The following is a 15,685-nucleotide window of genomic DNA, read 5'->3' as shown; positions in this document are numbered from 1 at the left end:
GTGTCCCACCTGGTGTCCATCATCAGGGATACTACCGCACCGGGCCTAGCGTGTGTTACAAACTTGAGGCTTGTGCAATCTGAAGCTGTACAATCATTTGGGAGACTGAATATTCACAGGGATGGGGAGTGAGGAAGGCTGATGGCATAGAGGCCCAGAGGAGACCATCCCTGTTCTCAACCCGAGACCTGAGCATAGCCTGGAATCCTATCGGTTCAAAATGTCAGAGGCCGCCATAGGTTGCCAGATGTAGCAAATAAAAATACAGGCCATCCCAGTAAATTTGAATTACAAATAGGGAATGAACATTTTTTCCGTATAATTATGTCCCATATATCATATGGGATATCCTTGTGTCTAAAAATTATTTGTTCTTTATCTGAAATTCAAATTTAACAGGGCACCTTTATTTTTCTCTGACAACTCTAACCCAGGTGTGGGATGCCCCCCGAAGCTTCCACTCAAGGCAGAAGTGAAAGGAAACTGAATACTGGCTTCTCTACTTGATAAGTAGCCTTTCAACCAGTTCAGAGGCTGCCATCAGCCTCCAGCAGGTGTGCTGATGGAATGAACAACTTAATGCAGAGAATCTGAATGGCCAGTTGTCATCCACCCAGCCAAAGGGATTCTACACACACACACACACACACACACACAAATGTTGTTGTCCTTCTAGAAAACTTGAACCTTGAGGCATTTTAGCTTTGTCTCAACAGCTAGCTGATTCCTTAGCAAGAATCGACCTCAGCCCATGCCCTGGGGCAGCTGGGCTGGCTTTCTCTTCTTTCCTTGCTCACTTGGCCTCCAGCTGTGAGGAGGGCAAGCCCCCCTTGCTCCCCTTGGGTATCTCTCCTCATCCCTCCATGCACAGTATTTTCCCGAACCTGGTTACCTGAGAATCTGGGCCACCACTAGGTGTGAAAAACAATTTAAGTTTTGCATGGAGGTGAAATTCACATACCATAAAACTCACCATGTTAAAGCGCACGGTTCCATGACTTTTAGTACATTCACAAGATTATGCAACCGCCACCTCCCTCCAGTTCCCAAACATTTTCATCACCCCAAAAGAGAACCCCGTTAAGCAATCTCCAGCAACTTTTGGTTTCTTCAACAAATGGAGCACTCCCCATGAGGGAATGGAGGAAACAGAGGAGGCCTCACGGCTTTGCTTTACGAGCCTAATCACGTGCCTTTGATTGGTCTGTAAAATGGAAGTTTGAACAATTAAAGGGCCACAGAAGGACAGGTGAGGCTCTGGTCAGTGGGTGAGGGTGCAATGCAGGGCAGGGGTTCCCAGGCAGGGTTGGAGAAGCCACCAGGCTGCGAAACAATGGGAAGGGAGCCTTCTGCACTAAAGGGTGTCTTGTGAAAGGTGTAAATCTGCTCACAGATCACATTCCTGGCAAATAGAGGCAGGGAAGGGGCAGCATGAAGGTGCAGAATTGGGCCTGAGCTTCCGGGTTCAGTGGGAGCAAATGACTCACTTTGGGGAGGTGCTGGGCTTTCCCCTGGACCATCAGTCCTTTGAGGTTTCCTGATTTACAGAAGGAGTCAGTTCCTTTTCAAAGGAACCCTCGACTCTCTCCTCTCCAGAGGGAGGGACCAACGCTCCTTGTTGCATGTAAAATCTGGTGCAACTGCATTTTTGGAGACAACTGCTCCTTCCTGCAGTTGACTTCCCGTAGTTTCACTATCCAGCTGGTTCCAGCTTCCTTTCTTCTTTTGCGACCAACAGGGGTCCCCAGCTTACTGCAAAATCAAAAGCTTCCTTGTTTGGAACAGAGTTGCAAGGGGAGCCCTTGGTTCAAGATTTAGCTCAGGTATTGAGCTCATGCCCCTTTGGGTAAAGGATAGGAAAAAAATAACCAACCAAGAGGGAGATCTTCGGAGACAGCTCGAGTTACTTGGGTGCACAGAGTTGAACAGTCATCCACTCACCAAACCTGTAATGAGTGCATGTTTGCACAGGGCCCCGGACTAGAAGGACGCAAGGCAACGGCAGGCTCTTAGGTGTTGCGTTCCATGGACCAGGTACCGTCCTGAATGCCGCACTGATACTCACTCATTGAAGTACAATAGTCCTATGATTAGTGACATGGAAACGAGCTTGCCTTAGGGTGGCCGTTGTCCTAGTGTGGTTCGCCCTCTGTCCACCAACACCCCAGCCAGCGAGAGGAATTCAAGCCCCTGCTCTCCCCTGTGCAGTAATCACAGGACACAGGAAGTTGCAGTAACGACAGCAGAGAAGTGGAGGAACACAAATCCATCTACCCCACTGTGCACGGAGCACCCCCCCCCGCAAATATCTTTACCCCCCTCCCTTGCTCCTGTGGACCATGGAGCTGAAACGGCTGCCCGCTCTGTCCAGCCTGTGGATACTTTGCTCAGGGATCAGAGAAGCAACAACATTCAAATAGACGCCCTAGATAACAGAACTGGGAGAATCTCTTTGGCCCAACTGGACAGTAACCAATCATTCATCCTGGGTTTGGGGGACAAGAGACGTAATTATACTTTTTCCTAATAAAGATAATTTATTAAATGTATAACAATACAAGTTGATTTTATACCCTGATACAATTTCTTTCATACAAACAAACCCATAAATTAGGAAAAAGTCTTTATTGTGCCCTGTAGTGGGGATGAGGAAATATAGTCCCTGTGTTTTTCCTTCTACACTGTATTTTTAAACAGAGTTGTGATCTCTCTAAACTATAGTCCATCTGAAATTATGTCTCACTTTNGGGAGGGAGGGATTGAGACTGAAGTCTTTCAAAGAAGGATTAAAGAGTCCGTTCAAATTAGCTTCTCTCCCATGGTGGGACTTAGAATCACAGTGCTTAGAAGAAGTGGGATAATGAGGGACTTGCTGCTTGTGATAGTCCTTCCCTAGGAAGCTTCGGGAAAGGTGAAGAGACTAATTGGCTGGTCTGGCAAATGATTCAAGATGAGTCCAAAAGAAGGAGCCAGCTGCTGTTAGGAAGTGAATGGAAATTCACCTTCACACTGGCCCTTCTGTGGTGGGTGCACAGATGTGAAAAGCAGAGCCCTTAGGGAGAGAGCAAAGGCCCTTCTCTACACCTGCCAAGAGGAAAACAAAGCGGATTTGTCATGGCCTCTAGGGAACAGCCTTTGCTGTCACTTCAAGATCACCTATGGAGTTTGCCTACATTGCAAGCCTGTTAGCAGGGGCTTAGTGGCTTCAGGGAGAGTCCAACCAGCGTAACTAGGGAAGGGCTCTGAGTGAGGCTTTAGTGGCAGTAAAGCAGATGGAAATAATTGGTTTAAAATACTAGACGTGGGTCACCCTCTAATCTGGGATGACCTGGGGTGGTTGTGCAGGTCGGGCACTATAGAACGCTAGGGGGCACCATTGACATGGAGATGGCATGCCCTAAGTCCAACCCCCACCCCCACCCCCCCCACACACACCACCACCACCACAGGGGCAGCTCACAGCCCACACAGTTCTCTGTGGCAGTCCTACTCCTGACTGTTGGGAAGCTGAGCCTCCCGTTCAACCTCATTCTAAGCAAGACACATTCTAGTGGCAGTAGCTGCTGCCCTGCATCCTCCTTTCCTCAAGGGGTTGGTAGCATCTGTTTTTCCAACATACACACCTCAAGTATAGAAACCTCACAGATTCACATTAACTGGGGATGGAGGGTAGGAAATAAGGACAAAGGCAATATAAACTGGTAAAAAAAAATCTGAGTTCTTATAATGACGTGTAATATCTTTATGCTTGAGTACATAGAGGGATTCAGTTAAGATAGGGCTATTATTTTTTTTTTTAAAGAACATCTCCAAATAGCTTAAATGATACTGTGAATTTACTATCTTACTTAACAAGAAGTCCTGCAGAAGTGCAGAAGCAAAGTTAGTTAATTCAATGCTTCAACAATGTCTAGAAAGATTTAGGCTTTTTACAACTATCCCATGCCATTCTCACTTAGAAGGTCAGCTTTGACCCTCTGGCTCCCCTACCTCATGGTCACAAGATGCCGGCCATGGTTCCAGACATTCCACACAAACCCCACAACAGTCTTTGGACAAACAGTCATTTCCTGTGTTTCAGTGTGTGTTTATGTGTAGGTATGTGTGTGTGCGTGTGTACAGGTACATGTGTGTGTTTTATCAGAGAGGAAAATCTTAGTCAGAAGCACTCCATATTAGAATACAAGTTAAGCCGCTAAAACAGAAAGTGTCAAAAATATGGTGGTTTAAACAAGAAAGCCTGTTTATGTGTCATGTACCAACCCCCATGTAACTAAGTCTTTCATTCTTGTTACTTTGCCATTCCCTGGAGTCGTGCTCGTGCTTCAAGTTGGATCACAAATACCAACTCCCAGTCTGAAGAAAGTGGAAAAGAGAAGAAGAACAGCAATCTCCTTATTAAAAACATGACCTGGAAATTAGAATCAACACTTTTTCTCACAGCTCATTGGCCAGAACAGTCCCATGGCCATACCTTGCAGTAAGGGAGCCTGAGAAGCACAGAGCTCGGGCATGTGCCTAGCCAGCACTGGAGGACTGCTACTACCAAAAAGGAAAAGTAGACAAGGGGAGGTAATCGATAGTCTGCCACACTACCCTTGTGGATTTCTGCTCATATCTCATTGGCCAGAATTACTTCATGTGATCAGATCTAAAACACTCACTGCACGAGAAATGGAACCAGTGGGATTGGCTCAGACCAGGGTTTCTCCATCTCAGCGCGGGTAATTTTTGGACTGGTTAATTCTTTGTTGTGGGGGCGCTATTGTGTGGGCTCTGCGGAACGTTTAGCAGCGTCCCTGGGCTTTATCCACTAGATGTCAGTAGTTCAACCCTCCCCCTATCATGACAACCAATAATGCTTCTAGACATTGCCAAATCCCATTGACTTGAAAATCACTAGCTTGGGTCCGCTAGGATTTTACCACGGAGCGGGAATAGGACGCTTCTTCCTTGAGTCATATTCGAATGATTTGGACACAAAATCGGAGCTACTCCCCCTGGCGCGATGGAGGAAACAGCAACCGACAGTGTCTGCTATTGTCAATGATAAAACAAATGTCAACAATGCTACCAAATGAAGCAATAATACAACAAATGAACGAACAAATTCTACCAAATGAAGGTCCTGTCAGATCATCTTTAAACTATTTATTCCACATATATAGGTCTTGAGAGCATGCCTGGGGCCAAAGTGTTCCAGATACATTTTTGGCTCTGGAAATACAGTGGTAACGAAACAATGGACAAAATCCCTGTCTTTACAGATCTTGAATGTTGGCACGTGGCTACCTAACTGTTCAGAGTCTGCTATATAGGGTAGTAGGGAAGGAAGCACTACATCAGAATGAAACATTCCTGCACCCAGACTCTGGTTCTGCCCCTTATTAGGTATGTGACCCTGGGCAAGTTACTTTTTCCTTTTTTTTCTCATCTATTTTTCATCGTTCTCATCTATTAAGTGAAGGGAATAATACTACCCACCTCTTAGCATTATTTGGAGGATATTCTTCTTAGCCCAGCACCTATCATGGAAGTGTCTCTAAACAAGTATTAGCTGTGTTCTAGCAAAGGAGCATTGGACTGGGAGTCAGAAGTTTTTCATTCAACAAACATTTGTTGAGCATCTACTATGTGCCAAACTCAGTTCTAGATACTGGGCATTCAGAGAGTCAGAGAGCAAAGACATACGCTCCGTCCTCAAAGGGCCTTCCAGGTTCAATACCTAGTGGGGTGACAGTAGGGGTGTGGGAGGGGGTGAGAAGATGGACGGAACCTGGGTATAGGTCCTGGTTTAATCTGGCACCTGGATCAATGCCTGGCAAATAGGAGGTACTCAATAAAATATTTGTTAAATGAAGAAATGAATGAATGTCTCTACATAGAACAAAAATCCTGACTCACAGAAATGTTTCGTAAGCTTAGAAACTCCTATGTAAATATCAGTGAAGTCAGGAACCTTGATAATCATTTGTCATTATCAAAATAAATTATTTCTATGCAAATTGAAAATATCAAAACTTTTTCAAGTGCTTGGAAGCCATTTGGCTTCTTAAATAGATTGAAATCTTGTTTATATTATTTTCTTCGTAAACTCTTTCCCCCAGTAACTGGAAAAGTTAAACTTTAAACCAACTCATATCCAAATCATGGCAAACATGGGCAAAATCCAAATGAATGGGATTTTGCTACATAATTTACCCGGATTTGAAATGGTTTAAAAGTTACCATGTTACATTCATTGACTTCATCCATAAAAATACATTCAAATGTGCTTAGAACTTGTTTTGGCTGGAGATGTGGAAACAGAGAGTAATAACAAATGACACTCTACAAATTCTAAAAATTATTGGTGACAAAATTGAGTCTGTTCTTCCAATTCACTTGTAATTATTTTACTCTGATTTTTATTATTTTTTCTTTAGAGAATCAAGCTGTTTCCACTTAGATTACCTCCAAGTCTTCAAATGTGGCTATATTTAATATAAATCAGGGGGCAGTTGCATTCTGAGTAAACACAGAGGCCCAAACTAATGTCGTGCTTGGGGGAGGGGCTGTAAGGACTGTTACCACAGGCTTCATTTTATTTAAAATATTTTATTTCAATCTAGACAATTCAAAAAGTAAAGTGTTTGTTGACTGCCTGGGGACAGAGGTGGAAAAAAATACAGGTAAGTTTTACAGAGAACTAAAGTTGGCAGGAAATTGCAAGATGAGATTCAGCTTGAAAATATAAATTTATTTACCAAGAAGGAAACTATGAAAAGATCAAAGTACCCATTCTCCCTTACACATTCCCCCAATTGATTCTGGGTATGACTTGCAAGATAAGGTAACCACTACCCTATGCACTATATTAAAACTTGGGGCACTTTACATTTTCCCCTTGCTACTTTGCTTGATATATGGGTCACGGCCCCAACGTGCATGGTGGTACTCAGCTTACAGCTTTGGCCAATGAGATAGGCTTTTGCATGCATGGGTGACTGCATTTCTTTTTATACCTTAGAATCCATTTATGTAAGGGTTTTTTTTTAAAGGATGTATTGAAATAAGAAGCATAAGTCATAATCATAAAAACCGTCTTACATATTCAAGACAGAGAAAAGCTAGACCAAGAATTAAAGATATAACATAAGTGTGTCTCATGGAGGTCTTTCCTCATTAAGTCAGCTGTTAATAGTATCTGGTTTGACTTCAGAGGTTGAGTGAGGAATTCGTGTGAATTTTTTCTTAGGGACACAGTCTTATAAAGAATTCTTCGTTGTCGGAACTTACTGTACCTAACAGACCCCTTTGGGAGGTCTGCCCAACCCACAGGCCAGCCTTTGTGACCACAGCCTCTTCCTGCATGGCTTCTTCATGACTCCCGCTCTCACTGGTCTGCCGTGACGCCATTCTTGCCCCCGTGCCTTCAGACCTCAGGGTGGTACTGGCTTCTCACCGTTGTTTATCTTCTGGTGCTCTTCAATCTCTTTTCTGTACCCTTGACTCTGTCCATACCTCCATAAAACTGTTAAAGTCTATACGTGTCCCACTTGCTTCCCGCGGGGACCCTGACAACCACACCCCTTGTAGTATTTCCTCTTGCTAAAAAAAAGTACCACAAAGTTGGTGGCTTTAAAAAAAATTATTATCTCACAGTTCTGGAAGTCAGAAGTCTAAAATGAGTTCGACCTTCGCTAAAACCAAGGCGTGGGCAGGGCTTCACTCTTCTGAAGCCTCAGGGCTCCTGAGGAGAATTTTCCAGTGACTGGATACAGCCAGATTCCTTGGTTCATGGCCCCTTCCTCCCTCTTCAAAGACAGCAGGATAGCATCTTCAAGTCTCTCTTCCTCTCACCTCTGCTTCTGTCATCATCTTGGCTTCTCTTTCCCTTATAAGGCCCCCTAAGCATAGATTGGGTCCACTCAAATAATCTAGGATAATCTCTCCATCTCAAGATCCTTCATTTATGAAATCCCTTTGTCATGTAATTTACTCATAGTTCCAGGGATCGGGACATGGACTTGGACATCTTTGAAGGGAGTGGGGGGTGGGTATTACTGTCTGCCACACCTTCCTTCAAGGCAAAATATTCTTCTGTTACCTTTCCAGACACTCTGCTCCCCCACACTCTATTTTACCCACCTCCTTCATAGCATTTCATCAAATTGTATCTGTCCCATTTCCCGCTCTGTCTCAGCCCTGACCGGTCAGATAGCATGAGGAATTAATGAGCACCTAGAGTTCCGAGGTGATAATGGATTTTTGTGTTGCTCTTCCCACGTTGTGTTTACATTTACCCAGATCTCTACTGCCCCAAGGGGAGTAATTATGGGGCTGCCAGGTCTTCAGTGGAAAGATTATCCTATTGGTATTTTAGAGCCCATCTGACTGTCCTTCCAAGCCCGAAATAAGGGCTGGTCTTGCCTGGAGATTATAAACTTTTGGAGGAGCAAGATCTTATTATACAGTTAGTGGTTAAGCTTGGGCTCTGGATTGTTATCGTACAGTTAGCTTGGGCTCTTCCAATCCTACTGAATTAAAATCCTTTTGCTGTTGTTTATTACCTTTGTGATCTTGGGCATGTTACTTAACCTCTCCATATTAGTTAAAGAACAGGCTAAGATGCTGTAACAAAGACACTCCCAAATATAATGATTTAAACAAGACAGAAGCTTATTTCATATTCACATAATAGTCTAAAGATAGATGTAGGGTAGGCATGTACATGGCTTTGTCCCATAAGCTCATCTAGACACATGACCACACAGAATGGGGTGGCACTCCATTGTCCCTCTATGTCGCTCTGCTCTTCCTCATCCTCTGGTCGTTGCTTTCTTGGTCAAAGCTGGCTCACGACTACCCCATCCTTGGCCAAGCAAGGAAAAGAGGACAGAGAGAGCAAGCAGCCTCCTTTCAAGGATGGAACACTGATATTGCAGACCTCATTTCTACTCACACCCAAATGGCCAGCATTGAGTCTCATGGCCACATCCAACTGCAAGGGAGCCTGAGAAATGTAGCCGTTCTTGGGTATCCGCGGGTCTAGCCAGAATTCATCAGCTTCAATTACTTAAAGAAAAAAAGAGAAGATAGAAATTACAGAACAATTAGGAGGCTCTGCTACGTTGTCTGCAGCTTAGTTTTCTCATCTACAGAATGAGAGCATAGCTTTAATGATTAAATGGAACACGCAGAGAGGGATCAAACTGGGTGCAGCGCAGAGTAAGTGTTCAATAAATTCTAGTTTACATTATAATACTATACGTATTGTATGGTATTCCCTTCCAGGCTTGGCTCCTAATGTCTGCTCCAATGTAAAGGCAGACCGTGAGGGATCCAAGAGTGTGGAAAGCTCATCCCACTGGGTGTTGTCCTGCTGGGTGTGAATGGACTGGCTGGTTACTGCCATTTGCCTCAATGTTGTAATATACAAGTCTATGCTATGATATGAATGATGCCCCCTAGAGCTGTTCGGTTACAACCTGTAAAACCAGCCCTAGAAAAGCCATATAAAGGTTGAGGGATGGGAGAATAATAGGAAATAAGAAAGAAGTATGAGAACAGAGATTAGAAATAAAAGTGGTATTATGGACTGAATTGCGTCTCTCCCAAATTCGTATGTTGAAGTCCTAATACCCAATGTGACTGTATTTTGAGAAAAGGCCTGCAGGGAAGTAATTAAGGTTAAGGGTAGGGCCCTAATCTAATATGACTGGTGGCCTTATTAGAAGAGGAAGAAATATCAAAGCTCTTTCTCTGCCTATGCACAGGGAACCATGTGAGGACACAGTGAGACGGTAACCATATACAAGCCAAGAGAGTGGTCTCACCAAAAATGAACCTTGCAGATACCTTGATCTTGAACGTCTAGCCTCCAAAACTCTAAGAAAATGTCTATTGTTAAGCCACCCAGTCTTCTGTATGGTAGCCTTAGCTGACTAAGACAGTGGGAAAAATAGGAAAGGTTCATCACAAAAAAGGGCAGAGATTAAAGGAAAAGGAGGGGAAGGAGAGAGAAGGGGTTCAGTTCTTCATACTGCCTCTGGGACTTCAGGAGGGAGTTTCACCGAGTCTTGATAGTCCGGTGGTGTGGTTAGTCCCGTAAGTGAGGCACTACTGCCACCTGGTGGCAATATATTTAATCCAGTCATTCATTCACTGAGCAAACCTCTATTAAACACCTGCTCTGTGCAAGGAGGGCTGCTAAGCAAAGGGAATAACATTAGAAAACGTTGATTAACACCTACTTTGTGCTGAGCTTGTCCTATGTGCTTTACACAAAAAATGATTTCAGCTTCACCACGATAATATAGCAATATGATTATTGCTATTTTACAGAGGAGGGACCTGAGAGAGCAAGAAATTCGGTAAGTTGCCCAAGAGCCTACAGCTAATACGCAAAAAAGTGAGATCTTGAATCAGGAAGTCTGGCTCCAGGACTCTTTACAGACATGTCTCCTGCCCTTACAGTTTCTTCCTAATAAAAGGTAAATAACCAGTTTAGGGAAGTTGTGTAAAATACTAATAATTTGAAATGGCAGCATAATGCCTTATTTTTTATGGATTCTATGTTTGACTCGTGATCAAGAATCCTCTTCTGCTAAAAGAGACCATATTCGACTGACTCACTGGGCATCCACTGGGTCAGGGCACTGGCCCAGACCGGAAGGGTTTTAAAAAATAGAAACCCCACATTCCACCGGAGCTATTTCTGCAAGAGGGAGAGGGATGGGTGGAGATATACGTAGAAGAGGCAAAGCAGAAGAGAGGAGAGAGAAAGAAACTATACAGCCGTGCTATCCAATACAGGAGCCACTAGTCCTTGCTTAAATTTTCATTTTAACTAATTAAATTAAATTAAAATTTCAATTCCTTGGGTGCTTGGGTGGTTCTTTGGTTGGGTGGCCAGCTCTTGATTTCGGCTCAGGTCATGATCTCAGGATCATGAGATCAAACCCTGTGTCAGGTTCCATGCTCATTGCGAAGTCTACTTGAGATTCTTTCCCTCTCCCTCTGCCCCTCCCCTCTCAAATAAATATATAAATCTTCTTTAAAAATGTAATTCCTCAATTACACTAGCCACCAATTCATCTCAGGTGCGCTCAATAGTCACTGTGGCTGATGCTACCATAATGGACTACACACAGAACATTTCCATCATCATAGAATGTTCCATCTGGACTGCTGGAGCTCCTTTATCCTAGAGAATGGAGGCTTCCCCACGGCTGATTCAGGCGTAGTCACCCAGAGTCCACCCTGCAGCTGGCAGTCCGCAGGTCGGTGACAGAGAAGAAGAGCAAAAGTACAATAAGCCCAGAGCAAAACAGATGGCACCTCTCTTTCCCTCGAGCTGTCCTGGGGCAGGCCGAGAGGGACGGTGTTGAGTCTCAGTAAGACTTGGCTCCTTTTCTTAGGTTAGGCAATGGGAAGCAAAGAGGGGTCTTGTTCCTCCCTTCTGCTGGGTCCTGGAGCCGGTTATACGGTGCTGTTGCACAGAACTTCCCAGGGTCTCTTCTGGGTGCCATCTTGGCTGGTGGTTAGAGAAGTCAAGGACAGCTTCACCTTCCATTTCGATTTTACTCGGGGCCTTTGCTCTTAGCTTATGCTCCATTATATTGCCCAGCAGCTGCCTGTCACGCTGACTTGTCTGGGCCTCTGAACTCCCAGGCCTATCCCTAGGAAGATCTGAGTGTGTTGTTTCATGAAAGTTCTTTTTTTGTATGATAATCATGCTTTTTGGCTCATACATGAGCCTCTGATTGTCTAACATTATTTTTGCTACTATGACCAACTGGCAGAGATGGGTGATTCAGACAGGCAACAACCACCTAGGACTATTACATTTCATTCAGTTGGCTGCGAAGGAGACGTTTGCTAAAACACCAGACACATGACCACACAGAATGGGGTGGCACTCCATTGTCCCACCTCACTCTGTATCGTTGCCCAGTTCATTCTTTGGTGTCTGTCCCTTTCGTTCAATCCCACTCTTCAACCTGAGTTCCTTGATTACATTTTGTACCAACTAAGTCATTAGCCTCCATAAAGGTGTCCCTGCTCTAGGCTCAGATCCCTCCAAAACACCCTTCAGCTAAATGCATTCAACAGATGTTTACTGAGCATCTATTACCCCCAACGAATTACGGTCCGGTGCACATCGGTACAGTGGAATAGCTACAGATACACAGTAGAATGTATCCACTGGTTCCTCGTCCTTTGGTTGCCAATGATAGAAAACTCCAACTGGCTTAAGCTGACATAGGGAATTCATTAGCTGATTAAGTCCAAAAGTGTATCTTGAATCTAGATGGGGTGGGATCCAGAGGCTCAAACCATGTCACCTGCCAACTGTCACAGTCACTCCTTTCCCCCTCTCTTCAGTGTGGCTTCAACCTCAGGCACACTGACTGTGAAGAGAGAAGGCTGCCGGCAGCCCCAGACTTAAAATGGAACGTGTGTTTCTCTCCACGAGCTCCTGTCACGTCCCAGGATTCACTCTGATGAGACCAACCTGACTCCCCGGTTGCCTCTGAACTGTGCCATTAAGGAAGGCTCTGATCTGGCTGGTCTCAGATCACACAGACCGCCCCTGAAATCAGATAGGAGAGGTGCGTCACAGAACTGGTGACAGAGAAGGTAGACTCGAAGCTGAGTAGATGTAAAAAGCAGCAAATGTCTCAATAGAATGAATAAAACATAGGAAGAACACGGAGAAACAGGTGCCTAAATCTGGACACAGGTCACGGAAGCCTTCACGGCGGAGCTTAAACCTGAGCTGACTCTTGAAGAAAAGGGCAGGAATTGACTGGTCAGGCAGGAGAAGGGGTGAGCATGGGAGGGAGGGGATCCCAGTGGTAAGAACGGCTTGTGCGGTCACAAAAGAGAATGACCTATGTAACCACATTTCTGTACCAGGCAAAGAGCCGGATTCAAGGCCAGGTTCCGCAGCTCTAGTGCCTGGTATGAATCCCAGTGCTGAAACTTACTAGCTATGCAATCCAGGCTGGTTACTTAACCTCAGGTTACTTTGTTTTTGTTTTGTTTTTTTTAAAGATTTTCTTTATTTGAGAGAGAGAAAAAGAGAGAGCGCGCAAGCACAAGCGGGGGGGGGGTGGCAAAGGGAGAGGGAGAAGGAGAAGCAGACTCCTCGCTGAGCAGGAAGCCTGATGTGGGGCTCGATCCCAGGACCCTGGGATCATGACCTGAGCTGAAGGCAGGTGCTTAACCAACTGAGTCACCTGGGCGCCCCACCTTGGGTTACTTTGTAATTCAGGTAAGCTGGAACTTAACCAGGGCAATACTTGTGCTTCAGTTTCCCCATCCGTAAAATGGGAAAAGTAAGAGTACCTACCTCACAGGGTTGTTGTCAGGATTAATAGAAGTGTATAAAATAATAAACGTCATTTATGACAAGCCCACAGCTAACATCACACTCAATGGTGAAAAGCATAAAGCTTTTCCTTTAAGATCAGGAGCAAGACAAGATTGCCCACTCTCACCACTTGTATTCAACATAGTATCAGAATTAATATTGTTAAAATCTCCATACTACCCAAGTCAAGCTACAGATTCAATGCAATCCCCATCAAACCTCCAGTGGCATTTTTCACAGAAATGCAGCAAACTATTCTAAAATTTGTATGGAACCACAAAAGACCCTAAATAGCCAAAATAATCTTTAGGAAGAGGAACAAAGCTGGAGGCATCATGTTCCCTGATTGCAAACTATATCATAAAACTATAGCAATCAGAGTAGCATGGCACTGGCATGAAAACAGACATGTGGATCAATGGAACAGAATAAAGACCCCAGAAATAAACCCAAGAATATATGGTCAATTAATTGATGACAAAGGAGCCAAGAACATACAATGGGGAAAGGACGGTCTCCTCAATAAATGGTATTGGGAAAACTGAACAGCCACATGCAAAAGAATGAAACTGGACCACCATCTTATACCATATATTATACGAAAAATTAACTCAAAATGGATTAAAGACTTGAATGTAAGACCTGAAGCCATGAACTCCTAGAAGAAAATATAGGCAGTAAGCTCCTTGACCTCAGTCTTGGTGATGATTTTTTTTTTAATTTGACACCCAAAGCAAAGGCAACAAAAGCAAAAATACAGAAGTGGGACTACGTCAAACTACAAAGCTTCTGCACAGCAAAGGAAGCCGTCACCAAGATGAAAAGGCAACCTACAAGATAGGAGAAAATATTTTCAAATCATGTATCTGATAAGAGGTTAATATCTAAAATATATAAAGAATGCATACAACTCAATAGCAAAAAATAATCTGATTTTAAAAAATGAGCAAAGGATCTGAATACACATTTTCCCAAAGAACACATATAGTTGTCCAACAGACACATGAAAAGATGCGCGACATCACCCACCATCAGGGAAATGCAAATCAAAATCAAATGCAAATGCAACTCAAAACCACAATGAGATATCACCTCACACCTGCTATTATCAAAACGACAAGAAACAAGTGTTGGTGACGAAGTAGAGAAAAGGGAACCTTTGTGCCCTGTTGGTGGGAATGCAAATACGATGCCGCCACTGTGGAACACAGAACGGAGGTTCTTCAAGAAATTAGAGCTACCGTATAGTCATTCTCTTTTCCTCCCTGGCTGCTTGAGTCTTGACCACCATTGTGAATGACACAGCAACCGACCCAGACCAGGCAGATCATGACTGACCAACAGCTTCAGAGGAAACAAATGCTCACTGATGTTCTTCACCCAGGAAAGGCAACAGTACCTAAGACAGAAATTCGAGAAAAACTAGCCAAAATGGACAAGACCACACCAGATGTCATCTCTGTATTTGGATTCAGAACCCACTTGGGTGGTGGCAGACAACTGGCAAAGAAAAATGGACCTAAACATAGACTTGCAAGACACGGCCTGTGTGAGCAGAAAAAGACCTCGAGAAAACAGGGAAAGGAACACAAGAACAGAAGGAAGAAGGTCAGGGGGACTGCGAAACCAGTGCTGGTGCTGGCAGCAAGTGAGCTGGAGACTGGACAACAGAAGGAGTCAAGATTCTGCAGCGACTTTATCTGTGGTGATTGTGCAGATTTTTCATGAGAGGATTAATAAACCAAGAACTTAAAAAAAAAAAAAAACTACCATATGATCCAGCAATTCCACTTCGGGGTATTTATCCAAAGAAAATGAAAACACTAACTCGAAAAGATAGAGGCACCCCCACGTGCATATTACAACATGATTTACAATAGCCAGGATATGGAAACAACCTAAATGCCCATCAGTGGAAGACTAGAAAAAGAAAATGTGGTGTGTGTGTGTGTATAACTCAACCATAAAAAAATAAAAATAAAATCTTGCCATTTGCAACAACAAGGATGGACCTTGAGGGCATTATAATAAGTGAAATAAATCAGGCATAGAACAATAAATACATACCACATGATCTCACATATATATGGAATTAAAAAAAAAAAGAACCCAAGCTTATAGTTACAGAGAACAGTTTGGTGGTTGACAGAGGTGGGGGGAGTCCTGGGGGGGTGGACAAAATACATGAAGAGGGTCAAAAAGTACAAACTTCTAGTTATAAAACAAATAAGCCATGGGGATATAATGCACAACATGGTGACTATAGTTAATAACACTGTATTGCATATTTTAAATTTTCCTAAAAGAGTACATCTTAAAAGTTCT

General features: G+C 43.8%; 1 long non-coding RNA gene across 2 annotated transcripts in view; it reads right to left on the bottom strand.

Annotated features, from left to right (window-relative positions):
- Window positions 1–15,685, bottom strand: part of LOC117796489 — a 103,916-nt gene that overhangs the window by 78,121 nt on the left and 10,110 nt on the right. Inside the window, exon 2 of one of the 2 annotated variants that reach the window (XR_004621040.1) lies at window positions 8,945–9,057. The exons of the other annotated variant lie outside the window; for it this stretch is intronic. This is a non-coding gene — a long non-coding RNA (uncharacterized LOC117796489). The remainder of the gene's footprint in view (window positions 1–8,944; window positions 9,058–15,685) is intronic. 2 annotated transcript variants of the gene reach the window in all.

Source organism: Ailuropoda melanoleuca, chromosome 15 (genome assembly GCF_002007445.2).
Source record: "Ailuropoda melanoleuca isolate Jingjing chromosome 15, ASM200744v2, whole genome shotgun sequence".
NCBI lineage: Eukaryota > Metazoa > Chordata > Mammalia > Carnivora > Ursidae > Ailuropoda > Ailuropoda melanoleuca.
This window is presented reverse-complemented; position numbering and strand designations above follow the sequence as displayed.